This window comes from Capricornis sumatraensis, chromosome 14 (genome assembly GCF_032405125.1).
Source record: "Capricornis sumatraensis isolate serow.1 chromosome 14, serow.2, whole genome shotgun sequence".
Classification (NCBI taxonomy): Eukaryota; Metazoa; Chordata; class Mammalia; order Artiodactyla; family Bovidae; genus Capricornis; species Capricornis sumatraensis.
This window is the reverse complement of record NC_091082.1, coordinates 34,139,632-34,155,223: the sequence shown is the minus strand read 5'-3', so window position 1 is coordinate 34,155,223 and position 15,592 is coordinate 34,139,632.

The window sequence follows — 15,592 nt, the reverse complement described above, 5'->3', positions numbered from 1 at the left end:
AATGGGAACCGTGTACCTTGGAGTGAGGCCTCTGGAGGACAGAGCTTGGGGGGATGGAACAAGTTTTCTAATCTATCAACAACATGGGGACAGGGATTCATACTGTGCATCTCGGACTCAAGAGCGAGGCTGACAACAGCAGCGGCAGTGCTTTAAAAGGAGACTTGAGGATTTGCCAAGACCAGTGAGGAACAGAAGGATGAGAGGGAACCTTGAGCAGTCCTGGATGAAGGTATTAAGGGCATGTCGTGCTGCCCAACATGGGATAGACGGTTCCACGCATATATCCACCAAATTCCACCTCCCACCGACTTACGAGTACTACCCACCTCCTCTGAAAGCATGTCACATTACCTAAATCGCTACTAAAATCCGCTTCAAACTGTCTCTGGACTCCAGATTCGGATGGCTCAGCCTCTGCGGGAAGTCTGTGTTGAGCTGCTGGAAGAGCAGCAGAGCGCCCCCTGCAGGCTCCCAAAGGAAGGTTCTCGAGTGTCCCTCGGACAGTCTTTCTTGGCTGGACAACCCTACTCAAGGCAAGATCAAAGCGGGACGTGGCAGTTCCACCGAGAATGGAAAGGAAAGACTCCAGGCAGACTCTGCTTTCTGGAAATTTCTCCAAAAGGCAGAGTACCTGTCTTCCGCGCTGTCCTTTGGTGAAATATCGTATTTGTGTTCGTGGTCTAGCACATGGATCCACGGCATTGGCTAAACCTTGTGACTTTACACATGGTCAGAGTGTGTTCAAATACACCTCATGGTGGAGAAGTAACCAAGGTAATGTTTTGTTTCGGCATTTTTAAAAGCTTCCACTTGACAGTTTATCTCAGTTGTGAGCCCCTCACCTTTTAACTATTAAGAGTTGTTGCCCCCGCTCCCAAACTCAGCCAGATTTAATTTTCCAAAACAGAAATTCTATCTGGAAACACATTTGTCCTCCTCCAGGTAAAGTATGAGGTTGAATTATTTTACCCCTTTTATTTTGTCCTGCAAAGCCCGCAGGCTCCAAAGATGGGCTGCTCTGCCCTCCTGCTCCGGGGGTTCCCTGGCTGCCTCACCCATCAGTCCGTCCAGCACACCCACTGTGCCCTTCTGGGGCCCGCTGGGTGTCGTTCCTAAAAAATGATCGATAAACACATTTCCCGAGTCCCGAAATGTCTCTTCAAATACATGTTAATCTGTGGAGCTGATTCTTTTTCTCCTCTGGGTTTCAGACAAATACAAACAAAACTCTTTTTTTTTTAATCCATAAAATTGCTATGCTGACAGAGTGGTGAGAACTGGAAGCTTGATCAAATCCTGTTTTTTCTTGACACAGACTGATTAAAAATTAAAAAGAAAATGACAGTTTGAAGCGTGACTTTAATAGTGGAGTGGATTTGGGTGGGCAGGGAGGGGCAATGACAGTGATCCGGGGGAATGGGGTTGGAGACAGCACACCAGAGGCTGAAAGAGGGAGTGAGCGGCAACGGGCGTGCCTGACCCAGCATCAACCGCGAGCTGGGCACCTGGATAAAGGTGTCTGGTAATCATAACGTTGTTTAGTGCTGAGGGTGGTCTTCACGAGCTTCATGCTTAAACTCCACATGGCTGGCTCAAACACTGATGGCTTGGGTAGCTGAGCGAGAGGGGAGTTGAGAGTTCACTGTGGAAAGCCCCCTGACCACCACCAGCCCCACCGCCTGCAGCCTTCCTGGGATCCCTGTGGGCTAGGTCTCAGCTTTCACACCACACTGTCTCCTCCCCGCCGCCATTCACTCCCAATTGAGGGTGTGCCTTGAGACTACCAGGTAAGTGCTTATTTCCCACCAAAGAAGCCAGGGCGGGGTCGGGGGTGGGGGCTGTCTCTGAGGCTTGGCCTCGCCTCCTCCCAGAAAACATTCTTCCTCCCAAAGCAGAGAGCTGCAGCACACAGCTCGTGAGCTGAGCACAGGGCTGCCTCTCCAGTCCCCCACCTCCGGCCTCTGGGAGACAGGTAGCTCAGGTGCCACATACGTCCAGGTGTTAGTGTCCACATCATTCTAAGCACAGAGGCTGGTAGGGGCAAAATGCCTGCTCAGCAACAGTGTCAGCCTCCAACCAAATGACCTGGATCCACCCGCCCCCCCCCACCCCCACCTCATCCCTTTGTGGCTGCCGCATTAGTCTCACTCACCCTTTACTGTGAGTGTTTTTTCATTATAATAAACTTAACATGGCAAGGAAGAATCCTCATGATACCCTAAGCATGCCATGATTCTGGCTCTGCATGTCAAAGCCCCAGACGCCCTCTGGGTATGAATGGACTCCATCTTTCTTCTGCTTCCCCCCGGGAATTAGGAGATACAAAAACAAACTGGGCCGTGTTGACAGCTGGTGCCCAGAGGGATGGTGTGGGAGAAAACCATCCCCCCGAAAGTGCTTTCTGCTTTGGCGGAGGGAGTTACCCCAGCTCAGAAGCACACGACATAGAACCCAGGGTGTTCCTGGGGTCAGCCCGTGGTATTTACACAAGTGCATGCTGGAAGGAGCTGCAGGCCAGCAGTTTTCCAGCTGACCAGCTCCTGTCATAGGCACACCCAGTAGAAGTCACAGGACGCCTTCACACGTCACTTCCATGTAGCTTTTTTTAATTGCAAGGTTGTGATTGGCTGGCATGGGCTCTTTAGAGCCTTTTCCATCTAATTACACCCATCCCAGCAGCTGGCACAGGGTCAGGCATTTGGCCCCAGAGCACACAGCAGAACGGGGTGATTGGTGGGGAGTGACATGCAGAGGTTCGCCCAGCCTGCAGGGTGGGTGAGGAGCGGAATGGTGCAGGGGCCTCTCCCACTCCTCTGCTCCCTCCTTCCAACCTGGCCGTGCTAGGCAGCCCTCCTCCTGGGATGCCCAGGTCACAGGGCATGCCCTGAAGAGCAGGTGCAGTGTCCTGGGAGAGCAAGGGCTTTGGTACACACCCACCACCTGCCTCAAAACCTGCCCCTGCCACTAACAGTCCGTGGACTTGCAGGAGATCTTGCCCCCCACCCCTACCTCAGTTTCTTCCTGCAGAGGTGGTGTCCCTCTACCCTCCTGCTGGGCTGCGGCGAGGGTGACAGCTCGTGTAAGGTCACAGCACACAGCAGACATCTGACAAATGGCCTCTGCCCCCCACTTGTCACCCAGAGTGAGAGAGGGTGTCACATGGGTGATGTACTCTGTGCATCCCTGGGCACCACTGACCCACCATGGCCCAGCCACCCTCCAAATTGTTTGCAGACTTTGCTGGTTTGGGCTGCCCCCAGTGGGTGTACTAAGCATGTGCCACCCTGTTCCCCTAGACCCTCCTACTAGGAGCCCCTCTCTGGTTTCTATACCTAAGTTTGCTGTGCCAGGGGAAGCGGTCAGTTCATGCTTTGGGCATTTGCCTTCCCTCCCAGCATAGCCCTCTCTGAACATTCAAGTTCTGCTCAGGGAGGGCAGGACAACCTCAGAAATTCCCCCCAAGGACTCTGAAGGACTCAGATCACCTCCACAGGCAGCCCTGTAGATTAACAGTAACCTGCTTCCCTAATTTTATTGTCTATTTTGGATTTGAAGCATAAAAGTTAATGCCCATGCATCTCCAAAGTGCTAGAGAAGAAAGTCCTTGGGAAAGATGCCTGCTCTCTCTCGCAGGCAGAACGGGCCCCGGGGAGCAGCATTTACCTGTCGGAGAAGGCGGATGCTGAACACTGTCGCATTGAAACCATAAAACTTAACACAGAGTGTGCAGCCTCACTGGGTCCTGTTTAACTACTAGAAATCAGTCCCTGGGAACCTGCAGTGCACACTGTTAAGTGGCCAGAGGAGGTCCCAGCTGCCTGCATGGAAGCCGAACCTGCCCTGTTTAGCACCTCGTCCCATGTGTTCAGGGTCTCTAAGAATCCTGGATCCTGGTCCTCCAAGACCCTGGGATAGAGAAATCTGAACTCCGGCAGATGCTTAAAGAGCTTGGGACAAGGGGGAATGGGCTAGAGTCTGCGGGAAAGAGATTAATATTGTCTTCTTGGAGCTCAAAAGAGTATAGACCCTGTTCAGTCAATAAATATTTATTAAGAGCCTGCTACAGGCCAGGCAGTTTCTGTGCACTCTAGTCCGGTGGAAATAAGGGCTGGGAAACTGGCAGCTAGAAACCCGGAGCTCCGAACACCTGACCCAGAACTGGGCTCTCAGAGGCTGCCCTCAGGCTGGGAGCAGGCTGAGAGGAGTGCTCAGGGAAGCTGGGAGAGGAGCACAGGCCTGTGCTGAGATACAGGAGGGCTGAGGGTGGGAAAATAGGAGAGGAGGTCTGTGCTCGGGGGCCTGGAGGCACGCGGGTGGTGAGGAGCTGGAGAGGTAACTCAGGACCAGACGCCAGAGCCTGGTGCCACGTGAGGGAGGCAGATGATGGCTCTCTTCAGGGAGTGGGAAGCCAGGGCAGGTGTGAAGCAGGAAGTGGTGGAGTGAGATGGGGCAGGGCGGGTCTGAGAGTCTTCTGCAGGCCCGCTCAATTTTGTGGGGCATGCCCAGGAGTCCAGGACATTGGAATCCAGATGAAGGCGCCACCCACCGGGTCTTGAGGAGAGGCTGGCGGGGGGAGGAGGGAAGGGTAACACCTTGCTGCAGGTGTGGACAGGTAACACCCTTCAGCTCCTCAGCAGCACCCTAAGAGGGTGCTGGTGGTCTCAAAGAGCCCTTCCAGCTGTGACAGGGTGAAATTCTCTTTCCTGACTTTTAAAAAAAATTCAGAGTCAAATGTCACCCAGCCCCATCCCAGGATCACCCTTAGCAGCGCCCGCTCCCGCCCCTCCCTCACCTACAGTGTCCCACCCCCTCCCCGCTTCCCCTCCCATGGAGCACCTGGAGCCCAGGAGCTTTCCCCCACCCAGCAACCCCTTAGGAGGGGGTCCACCCTCTAGAAATTCTGCAGCCTCCTCTGCAGTCAAGGTAGGAAACAAGAGACACGACCGTAACACGGCCTTCTATGGTGGTTGCCTGGACCCCTTGGCCAGAAGCAGATGCCAGTGTGCCTTCATGGAGTCCATCTCGCTATGATGGCTTGAGGCAACTAAAAGCCCAAACAAATCTATTACGTTGGTTTTGCCCACGATTTCTTTACACCTGTGAAGCATTGTCCCTTCAAGAGGCAGGCTTACCCTTTGTGCACTTCGGAGGTGGGGGTCGGAAGGAAGCAGATATGAGCCAGGTTCGCACTGGCTGTGCCTGTTTTTACATCTGTCACCAGCAGTGACGAGGCTGCCCTTCCCCGTAGTTTTCAGATGCCCATGACTTCACAAGGATGTACCACCAACATTTCCTGGTTATGCTGCTGGTGTGGACAGACATCTGTGTTTTCTTTAATAGACTTTGTTTGTTTTGAGCTGTCAAAGGTTTACAGAAAAGTTTAATGGAAAGTATAGAGTTCCTATATCCCACCTCTTTCAGGGCAGTTTCTGCTGCTATTAACATCTGCATTATTGTGATATGCTGGCCACAATGTTTTTGGCCATGTCACTCAGCATATGGGATATTAATTCCTCAACCAGAGATGGGACCATGCCCTGTACAGTGGAAGCAGGGAGCATTAACCACTGGACCACCAGGGAAGTCCCCACCTGCGGCAATTGATACCTTCAGTTCAGCTCAGTTCAGTTCAGTTCAGTCGCTCAGTCGTGTCCGACTCTTTGCGACCCCATGAACCACAGCATGCCAGGCCTCCCTGTCCATCACCATCTCCTGGGGTCCATCTAAACCCATGTCCATTGAGTCAGTGATGCCGTCCAAAAATCTCATCCTCTGTCGCCCCCTTCTCCTCCTGCCCTCAATCTTTCCCAGCATCCGGGTCTTTTTAAATGAGTCAGCTTTTCTCATCAGGTGGCCAAAGTATTGGAGTTTCAGCTTCAACATCAGTCCTTCCAGTGAACACCCAGGACTGATCTCCTTTAGGATGGATTGGTTGGATCTCCTTGCAGTCCAAAGGACTCTCAAGAGTCTTCTCCAACACCACAGTTCAAAAGCATCAATTCTTTGGCACTCAGCTTTCTTTATAGTCCAACTCTCACATCCATACATGACTACTGGAAAAACCATAGCCTTGACTAGATGGACCTTTGTTGGCAAAGTAATGTCTCTGCTTTTTAATATGCTGTCTAGGATAGTCATAACTTTTCTTCCAAGGAGTAAGCATCTTTTAATTTCGTGGCTGCAATGACCATCTGCAGTAATTTTGGAGCCCAGAAAAATAAAGTCAGCCACTGTTTCTACTGTTTCCCCATCCATTTCCCATGAAGTGATGGGACCAGATGCCATGATCTTCATTTTCTGAATGTTGAGCTTTAAGCCAACTTTTTCACTCTCCTCTTTCACTTTCATCAAGAGGCTCTTTAGTTCTTCTTCGCTTTCTGCCATAAGGGTGGTGTCATCTGCATATCTGAGGTTATTGATATTTCTCCCAGCAATCTTGATTCCAGCTTGTGCTTCTTCCAGCCCAGCATTTCTCATGATGTACTCTGCATATAAGTTAAATCAGCAGGGTGACAGTATACAGCCTTGACGTACTCCTTTTCCTATTTGGAACAGTCTGTTGTTCCATGTCCAGTTCTAACTGTTGCTTCCTGATCTGCATATAGGTTTCTTAAGAGGCTCTCTCTTAAGAAAATTCTCTTTCAGAATTTTCCACAGTTTATTGTGATCCACACAGTCAAAGGCTTTGGCATAGTCAATAAAGCAGAAGTAGATGTTTTTCTGGAACTCTCTTGCTTTTTCGATGCAGCGGATGCCAGCAGATGTTGGCAATTTGATCTCTGGTTTCTCTGCCTTTTCTAAAACCAGCTTGAACACCTGAAGTTCACAGTTCACATATTGCTGAAGCCTGGCTTGGAGAATTTTGAGCATTACTTTACTAGCGTGTGAGATGAGTGCAATCGTGCGGTAGCTTGAGCATTCTTTGGCATTGCCTTTCTTTGGGATTGGAATGCAAACTGACCTTTTCCAGTCCTGTGGCCCCTGCTGAGTTTTCCAAATTTGCTGGCATATTGAGTGCAGCACTTTCATAGCATCATCTTTCAGGATTTGAAATAGCTCCACTGGAATTCCATCACCTCCACTGGCTTTGTTCATAGTGATGCTTTCCAAGGCCCACTTGACTTCACATTCCAGGTTAACTAAAATCTATAGTTTACATCAGGGTTCACTTTGGGGGTCACCCATTCTCTGTATTTGAACAAATACACAATGTCTTGTGTCCTCCCGGACAGTGTCACACGGAGCAGTTTCACTGCCCTGAACATCCCCTGTGTGCCACCTATTCATCCTTCCTTCCCTTGAACCCTTGGCAGCCATTGATCTTTCTATTGACATTGCCTACATAGTTTTACCTTTCCCAGAATGTTGCATAGTTGGGATCATACTGTATGTAGCCTTAGCAGAGTAGCTTCTCTTTTAGCAGACTCAGAAATACGCAAGTAAGTCTCCTTTATGTATTTTAGATCTCTGTGCTTTTAAAAGGATAGGGAAGGCAGCTGCTTTTAAAGGCGCTTCTTGGCTTGTGGGCTGGAGAAGAATGTGAGAGGCCAGGGAGTCTATCACCAGGTCCCCTCCCCGGGCCACCCAAAGACTTCAGAGAGAATGTTCCACAGCTTCCCTCAAGACCACATTCTGGGGGATGACAGCATCTTGCTTACATCACCTCATCCTTTTGGCCTTGAGTTTGGGGCCCACGTGCCCTGCAGACCTTTGCCAACGCTCAGGCGCCAGGGCCCCAGGACTTCCTTCTTTCCTCCCTGCTTAGTAGCTTTTTCCAGCCCTCTGTTCTCCAGTCCTGTCCACCTTCTCATCAGTATTAATGAGGGCCCCTGAAACCTTACCGAGCTGCACCTGAGGGTCCCTAAATGCACGAGACGACACGTACACACAGGAAATGATAAAGCAGGTGGATGTGCAGCCTGGCAAGTATGTGGCATGGCCCCCAGCCCCATCTGGGGGGCCAGGGAAGGTTTCCCGGAGTGGGGATAGGAGCTCAGAGGGTCATCTTTACGTACACACACTAGCTGCTCTTCCCCAGTGTAGAGGATAGTCTCAGCCTAACTCAGTCTCATCAGTCTGCTGATCATGACCTTTCTCTGCTTCAGTTTCCCCAAGTGTAAAACATGGAAAATAATAAGACTTATCTCATAGGCTTGTTATAATGAGTGAATCCGGGTACAGTGATTCAAGTCATGCCTGACCTGGAGCACACACTCAAAGAGATGCTCTTACCATTAATGTTTCACCCAGACAGTACCATTGGCTCCCTGCCCTGATATCCCAGACATGGAATTAAACCTGCCCACTCGATGGCGTCTGCTTTCTCCTCAGTCAGGTCATGGTGACATTTTCCTCTTTGTTTCCTGAACCGTCTCCACTTCCCTCCTGAGACTCCCACTGAGCTTGTCGTGGCTAAAGGCGGCCCTTGGGGCTCAGGTCTTCAGTGCATCAGAAAGCAGCCCACCCTGGTATCATCCAGCTCATTTTCCAGAAGTGTCCTCATGAATGTCGGGAGAAATGGGAGCAGATACTCAAAGAAAGCCATCATCGGCAGGTCCCCCTCCACCACCCCGAGACCATCAGAAGGGCAAAGCCGTAAAGAAGGATGGAATCAGGCTGGCAGGGCAAAGTCAGAATGAGGAATGAAGTCGGTCTGGCATAACTTGTTCTCTGTTAACTTCGGCTCTCACAGTGATTTTTATCTGCTGCCACTTCCGTATCTAAGGGCTGACAAGTCATCTATTTAGTAACTGAACCCCGTGCTCGTCTACCATCGACACTGAATTCACAAGTCCGTGGGGCCCAGCCCCATCTTCTCTATTTTGACCAAGCACTGTCTCAGGTGGGCATCTCCAGCCTCAGGGTTGTTCCAAACTCCGCAGTTCCACACGGGCTCCTAACACTGGTTTCACAGGGTCACCTTTGTGCTTCCTGGGTGCTTGGAGTGGACGCTGCGCAATGCTGTCTGCTGCTTACACTCCTGGGTGTTGAAAGCCAACAGACTTGGATTTACATTTCAGTTCTGTGAGTTACATAAGCAAAGTCAGGCGAGATTTTGACGTTCAAGCCTCAGATCTGTCACCTGGAAAGTGAGGCACCCAACAGCAGCCACCTCGTAGTTTGCCGTCAGGATTAAAAACCATGATGACCTAGATTGCTTAGAACAACACCCAGCACTGAGTAAACTCTTGAACCTGCAGCTGCTCTCAAGACTCTATTCTTTCTCCTTCTGTCCTGTAAAGCAATCAAAATGGTCAGCCCCAGGGACTTCCCTGGTGACCCAGTGGCTAAGACGCCACGCTTCTGATGCAGGGGACCCAGGTTCGACCCCTGCTCAGGGAACTAGATCCTACATGTCGCGACTGAGAGTTCACACACCACAACAAACATTGAAGATACCTCACGCCGCAACTAAGACCTGATACAGCCAAATGAATAAATATTAAAACAGCAACCAAAGGCTGTCAGCCCCGCACCCTCCAAGAGGCCCCAGTGTGTTCCTGCCACTCCTGTTTCTAGCCCCACCCCCACCCCCACCCCGAGCCTCTATCCTTCAGGTCCGGCCACTCCTCGCTGGCACCCATGGGCCCCTGCCCTTCCCCACCCAGCACTCTGGAGGGTCTTCTTTGTGGCATCTCAGGCCATGAGACCAGTCTCTCTTGACCCTGAACTTACTGAAATCTAGAGGCATAATGAAAACAGGATAAAGAAAAGCCTCATTGATTGAGTGCTCAGGCATTGAGGCGTCACAGCACTGAATCCTCAAATAACCCTCAGATGTCACGCTGTGTGTCTAGCATGGGGGGGGATCTTGCTTCCCCACCCCCGCCCCAAAGATAATTGTCTGGAGGTGTAGGGCTGGTTCCAACCCTTTACTGAAATTGTAGGATGTACTCAGACCCATCTCTTTCCTGGTGGGGAAACCAGTTGCAGGGGCTGCTGTGGGACCCATTGGAGGGTCTTGAACATGAACTACCCTCACTTTTCTCTGAAAAAGTCTCTATACAGCAACATTTCCCAAAATCGAGGATGCTAATAGATATTAGGTAAAAGGGTTCTGAGGTCAAATTTGGGCAAAATTCTGTTAAGCAAGGGGCTTCCCTGATGGTTCAGATGTTAAAGAATCTGCCTACAGTGCAGGAGACTTGGGTTTGACCCTTGGATCCAGAAGATCCCCTGGAGAAGGGAATAGCTACCCACTCCAGTATCCTTGCCTGGAAAATTCCAAGGACAGAGGAACGTGGCAGGCTGTAGTCCAAGCGGTTGCATAGAATCAGACACAATTGATTGACTAATGCACACCATTCTGTTAAGCAAATTGTTGGGCATCCTTACTGAAGGATGGCTCAGAGTTTTTATTCTGGAAATGGCAAAGTTGGGCTTCCCATGGCCAACAGAGTCCACACGTCACAGCCTTGCAATCATACAGGCCTTGATGGTCCCAACACGTTTTCCTCTGGGCAGCTAGGAGACCATGGCGGATCCAGATGAGGTGGGCACGCTGCCCCAGCTGGGCTCCCACGCCACCCCAGCAAGGTCCCAGGACTGCCATCCAGCTCTACCCCTAAAGGCTGGCACCCACCTGTTTTGAGGGCACCTCACCAAGGCCACATACATGTTGATCCCAGGAAGAATAAGATGCCACTCATCCTCCCATTCAGAGACCACTGTGACCCAGGCATCCTGGCCACCCTGCCCCCACCCAGGACTAGATCAGCAGAAGCCAAGATTGCGGGGTGTTGAGCTGGACAAAGAGGTGGCCCAGCTGAAGCAGCTGCTGCAGACAGAGGCTGGGGCTCTCAGAGGGCACACCCCCACCAGGAGCTGGCTCACAGGGCAGCCCAGGTGGAGAATAATTCAGAGGCAGCATCACCAGTACCCAGCAGGGAAGTCAGAAGATGCGTGTTTTCAAGCTATCAACAATAAAAACAAATTGACATCAACCATGCATACAGGAAAGGCAGAATTATCTTTTTATTCTCTCTATAGAAAATGACAATGCCAATTATCATCCCAGGAAGAGGAGATCAGGAACATACAGACAAAATGTGTAGGATAAAAGTACTCCAGATGAGTGACAGTGATGATCAATAAAAATGATTTATAAAATATCTTATTCGTGTCTCAGTTTTGGTGATGTTTGTGTTGTCAGCTTTTTGAAATGTGTCATTTGTTGTGATTTCTCATTCTAAATAGACATTCATTTTTGTATTAGCATCACATTTGTAGTTTTGCTTTTTTTTTCTTCTTCAAGAGGGTCAAAAGACTCTGGGCTCCCCCTGCCCAAGACTCTCCGAGAGTTAGCCAGGTGTCTGGGGGACTTCTTCGACCCCTTCCCCCCTCTGTCATTTTATCAGTCTCCTTAAGTCCCAGATGTTAGGACTGCCAGCCTCTGATAATAAAGTGATAATAAGAGCTAATATTTGTAGAGTTATCAGATTTTCACAGTACTTCTATGTCCACTATCTCACTGAGCTCTCCCAACAATTCTGGGGTATGTAGGTAAATCATTCTATAGGCCTAAACTGAGGGCTCCCCCGGTCATTCAGCACGTAAAGAACCCACCAGCAATGCAAGTGACACAAGAGATGTGGGTTCGATCCCAGGATGAGGAAGATCCCGTGGAGGAAGGCATGGCAGCCACTTCAGTATTCTTGGTGGGGAAATCCCATGGACAGAGGAGCCTGACAGGCTATGGTCCATGGGGTCACAAAAAGTTGGACACGACTGAGCACACTGTAATAATAAGCCTAAATAATAAAAAATTTTTAAAAGCCTAATAAAACCAACGTGTATGTAAACTTGAGAACTTTCCCATGGCCTGAACTGCCTCTCTGGCCTTTGCTGTGCCTGCCCCATCCCCACCCAGCCTGGGGCTCCTCTGCGCTGTCACCTGTTACCCATTGCTACCATTTCTTTAGTTGACTGTTCACGGACCAAAAGGCATCACGTGGTGCAACCAGAAGACCTGCCTCTGTCACTTACACGTACCATCCCAAGAAGAGCTCTTTCCCTATCTGGGCAATACTGCCTGCTTCTTAAACTCCTGGGCATCGAAAGCCAACAGACCTGAGTTTACATTTCAGCTCTGTCAGTTACAGAAGCAAAGTCAGGCAATATTTTGACATCGAAGCCTCAGATCTGTCACCTGAAAAGTGGCAGGTTTTTAGAGCTGTTAGAAAGGCTGCTGGCAGCACGTACCTTGTAGTCTGTTGTCAGGATTAAATACCATGATGACCTAGATTGCTTAGAACAACGCCTGGCACAGAGTAAACACTGGAAGCTGCAGCTGTTGCGTAAGACAGGGTAACCTCTGGTTGGCATAACCCTGGTTTGAGAAGTTCTAACTTGTCCATGCCAGTGTTTTTAGGACATGGGTTCACTTCTTTGCCCTCAGACAACTTTGATGCCAGCTCTGCGGGGACAGCCTCCCTCCTCCCGCCAGGCCCACTGTGCACCCAGGACCTCTCGTGGTGAAAGATACAGCCCAAACCAGACCAGGTGATGCTGCTCCTGGTTCCAACAGGGGCAGGGATGGGCACCATGACCACTGAAGGGCACAGTGGACCGCTTCCAGATCTTTGCCCAGGAACGCCAGGGCCTCCCTGGGCTGCTGACTTTCTGTAGAAGCGTCAACACGATCAAGCTCTCTCCTTGCTCTCTGGGGTAGAGGCCATGGGATGTGGTGCCCAAAGAAGGAACCCCAGGAGGATCTGCAACCCCTGGAGTCTGCCCAGGTAGCCCAGAGATGGTGGACAGGGTGGAACGCCTGTGCCAGGAGCCCCAGGCTTCTGATCACCCTCCTTCCACTCCTTCGGCCCTTCCTTCCCTCAGACAGCCATTCAACAAGCACAGAGAGCCCTCTGTTCCAGGCGCTGCCAAGAGGCTCCTTCTCAGCACACCCCCAGCAGGCCTGCTCCGTTGCGTTCACCCCTGCCCTCCCAGATCACCTGCATCTCTCTGCTCCCTCTCCCCATCAGTCCCGACTCCTCCCTCCCTCTCCTGACATTAGGCCTCCCTCCCCATTCCCACCTTGCACAGGGACCCAGAGGACCCAGAGGGCCCCCATCACCCTCAGGAGAGGAGGGCCAGCCTATGGCGACTGGAGCTTCTTGTGCAGACAAAGGAGGGGCAGAGGAGGAAGCAAACACTTTCTGGAGAGCAGCATCAGAGGACAGGGCTGGTGGAGGGCACAGTCCAGGTGTGTGGAGGGGCTGGGGTCAGGGCACGGGGGGCGGGGACGAGAGAGAAAGCAGAGGGTCAGGAGATGGGGAAGCCAGGAGGAGGAGAATAGGGAGGGCAGATGGGTATATGTGGGCAAGAGAGGGTGGATCATAGCAGAGAAAAGAGCCCCCATCCACCACACCCCGGGGCATCTCATGGCAAACAGACAGGGCACCTTGCCACCGGCTCTGCATTCCAGTCCACCTCTCTCTTCCAGGTCTGATCATCAAGGCAGCTCCATTCTTTGCGACTCACTTGCCAGCCGGGCTGGGAGGTGGATTCCCTGCCAAGTCCTTAACTCTTGTAGACAAGCCAGCGCTGCCTCTCTGAAAGCTGATGGAGCGCTGTGGGGAGAAACACAGCCTTCCGTGTTGCCCTCCTCAGAGGTCAGAATCCAGCCTCACTCATGTCCCTCTTGATTTCCTTCCCCTCAACCCCACAGGTCAGGGCAGGTCTGGTGCTCCAGCAAGGAGCTGGGGAGGCAGTCTGAGCCACCGGAGAGAGTACAGGATGGGTGGCCAGGAAAAATGATTCCTCCTGGTTCACCAAACTGAGCCTCAGTTTCCTCATCTCTACAAGAAAGGGGCAAACACATGACTCCGGGGGTCCCTTCCGAATTTGCTACCTTCTTCACTCTGCACCTGCAGAGGCTCAAATCCAGTTCCCGTAGTACAAGGAATATAATATGGCATAAGAGATGCAAAGCACAGATACTAATATCCAGGATTGCCTGGCTAGGTCTGGGAGCCGAGGACAATGACGATGGAGAAATGGGAGTGATGGTATTAGAGAAAGAATCCCGCGTCAGCTGAGCAATTTTCCCCTGCTGCGTTTGGCTTAGCCAGGTCCTCAGGTTGCCAGGTGCAGTGTGAGGCCAGCTCAGGTGCCCCCTCACCCTGGGTCCTTCTGTGGCTTGAGAGAAACTCCAGGGGTGAGATAAAAGCAGAGGTCTACTCCTGGATGTCAGCAGGAAGGGCTAGAGGTGGTGTAGACCAGCCTCCTAGATTGTAAAATGGTTAAAGCAAACTTGCAGTGTTTTGAAAGTCAAGCAGGACACCCAGTCTGCAGAGGGCGAGGGAGGAGAGGGTGAGAAGAGGAGCCGTTTTGTCTTATGCCATCCACTCGTGGAATCCGAGGGTCCCAGAACATGAGGGGAGGTCCTGACCAAGGAAGGCCTCGCGTTGCGCTCGGATTCAAGTCTGTCTGAAAGTGGCAAAAAATCCCCATGAACTGGCAGCCCCTGGGTGGTGCTTCATTCCTCCAAAGGCTGGGGCTCAGTCTAGTTCCCAGGGACACTCAGGGAGATGCAAGCCTGACCTCAGAGCTGCAGGAGAAGGCATGAAGGGCTACGTTCACCCTGATGAGCTCTCCATGGCCTGGGGTTTATTTGACAACATGGATTGAGTGCCTGCCTTGTTCCAGACATAGAGAGAGACCCCTGGGGACAGGGGTCAACATGAGTGGCACGGCCAGCCCTTAGAATGCTCCAGTCTGGAGAAAAGCACTGAGTAAATGCAATCAGACACTGCCTGCCATGAGCGGGGGAAGAAAAGTGGGCTCAAGAGGCCTGGAACTGGGACCCTGAACCTGCTGCCTACTGTAGAGGCCTCGAAGCCATGTTGAGGTAGGCAGCGTCACCCCTCAGGGAACAGGAAGCATGTGAGAGCTCTGGGGTTTTTTTGACTGAGCCGAGACTTAGTTGCAGCATATGGGTCTTCCATCTTCATTACAGCAAGTAGGATCTTGAAGCTTATTAATCAACTATACTTCAAGATAAAATAAAATAAAAAATTTTTTAAAGATTTATAAAGCTTCAAAAAAAAAAAAAATGCTCTCAGATCCAAAGAAAATCCCCAACTGGGATACACCTACCTTAACACCTGAAGTGAAGTTAAGCATTCGTCGGTCAGTCATGTCCAACTCTTTTCAACCCCAAGGACTGTAGCTCGCCAGGCTTCTCTGTCCATGGGATTCTTCAGGCAAGAATACTGGAGTAGGTTGCCATTCCCTTCTCCAGAGGATCTTCCTGACCCAGGCATCGAATCTGGGTCTCCTGCCTTAAGGGCAGATTCTTTACCAACACCTACCTACTGGGGAACACCAAATGATTTGACATGGTATATGGACAAACTTCTTCAGATATGTAGGCTTTTATTTTTTAAACTTCTGTTTATGGAAAGTGAAAATAGTTTTTCATTAGCCAATAAGAATGCATTCTCTTTTTTTTAAATCAGTGCATTTGATCTTAAGTGAATCAATTTAAAGAAAAATATCAACAAATAAAACATGTTCAAAGAAGGTGAGCGTGATGAACGAGCAAAGTTTGGGAACTACGGGAATAGAGAGATGAACCCTGAGGTCCCTC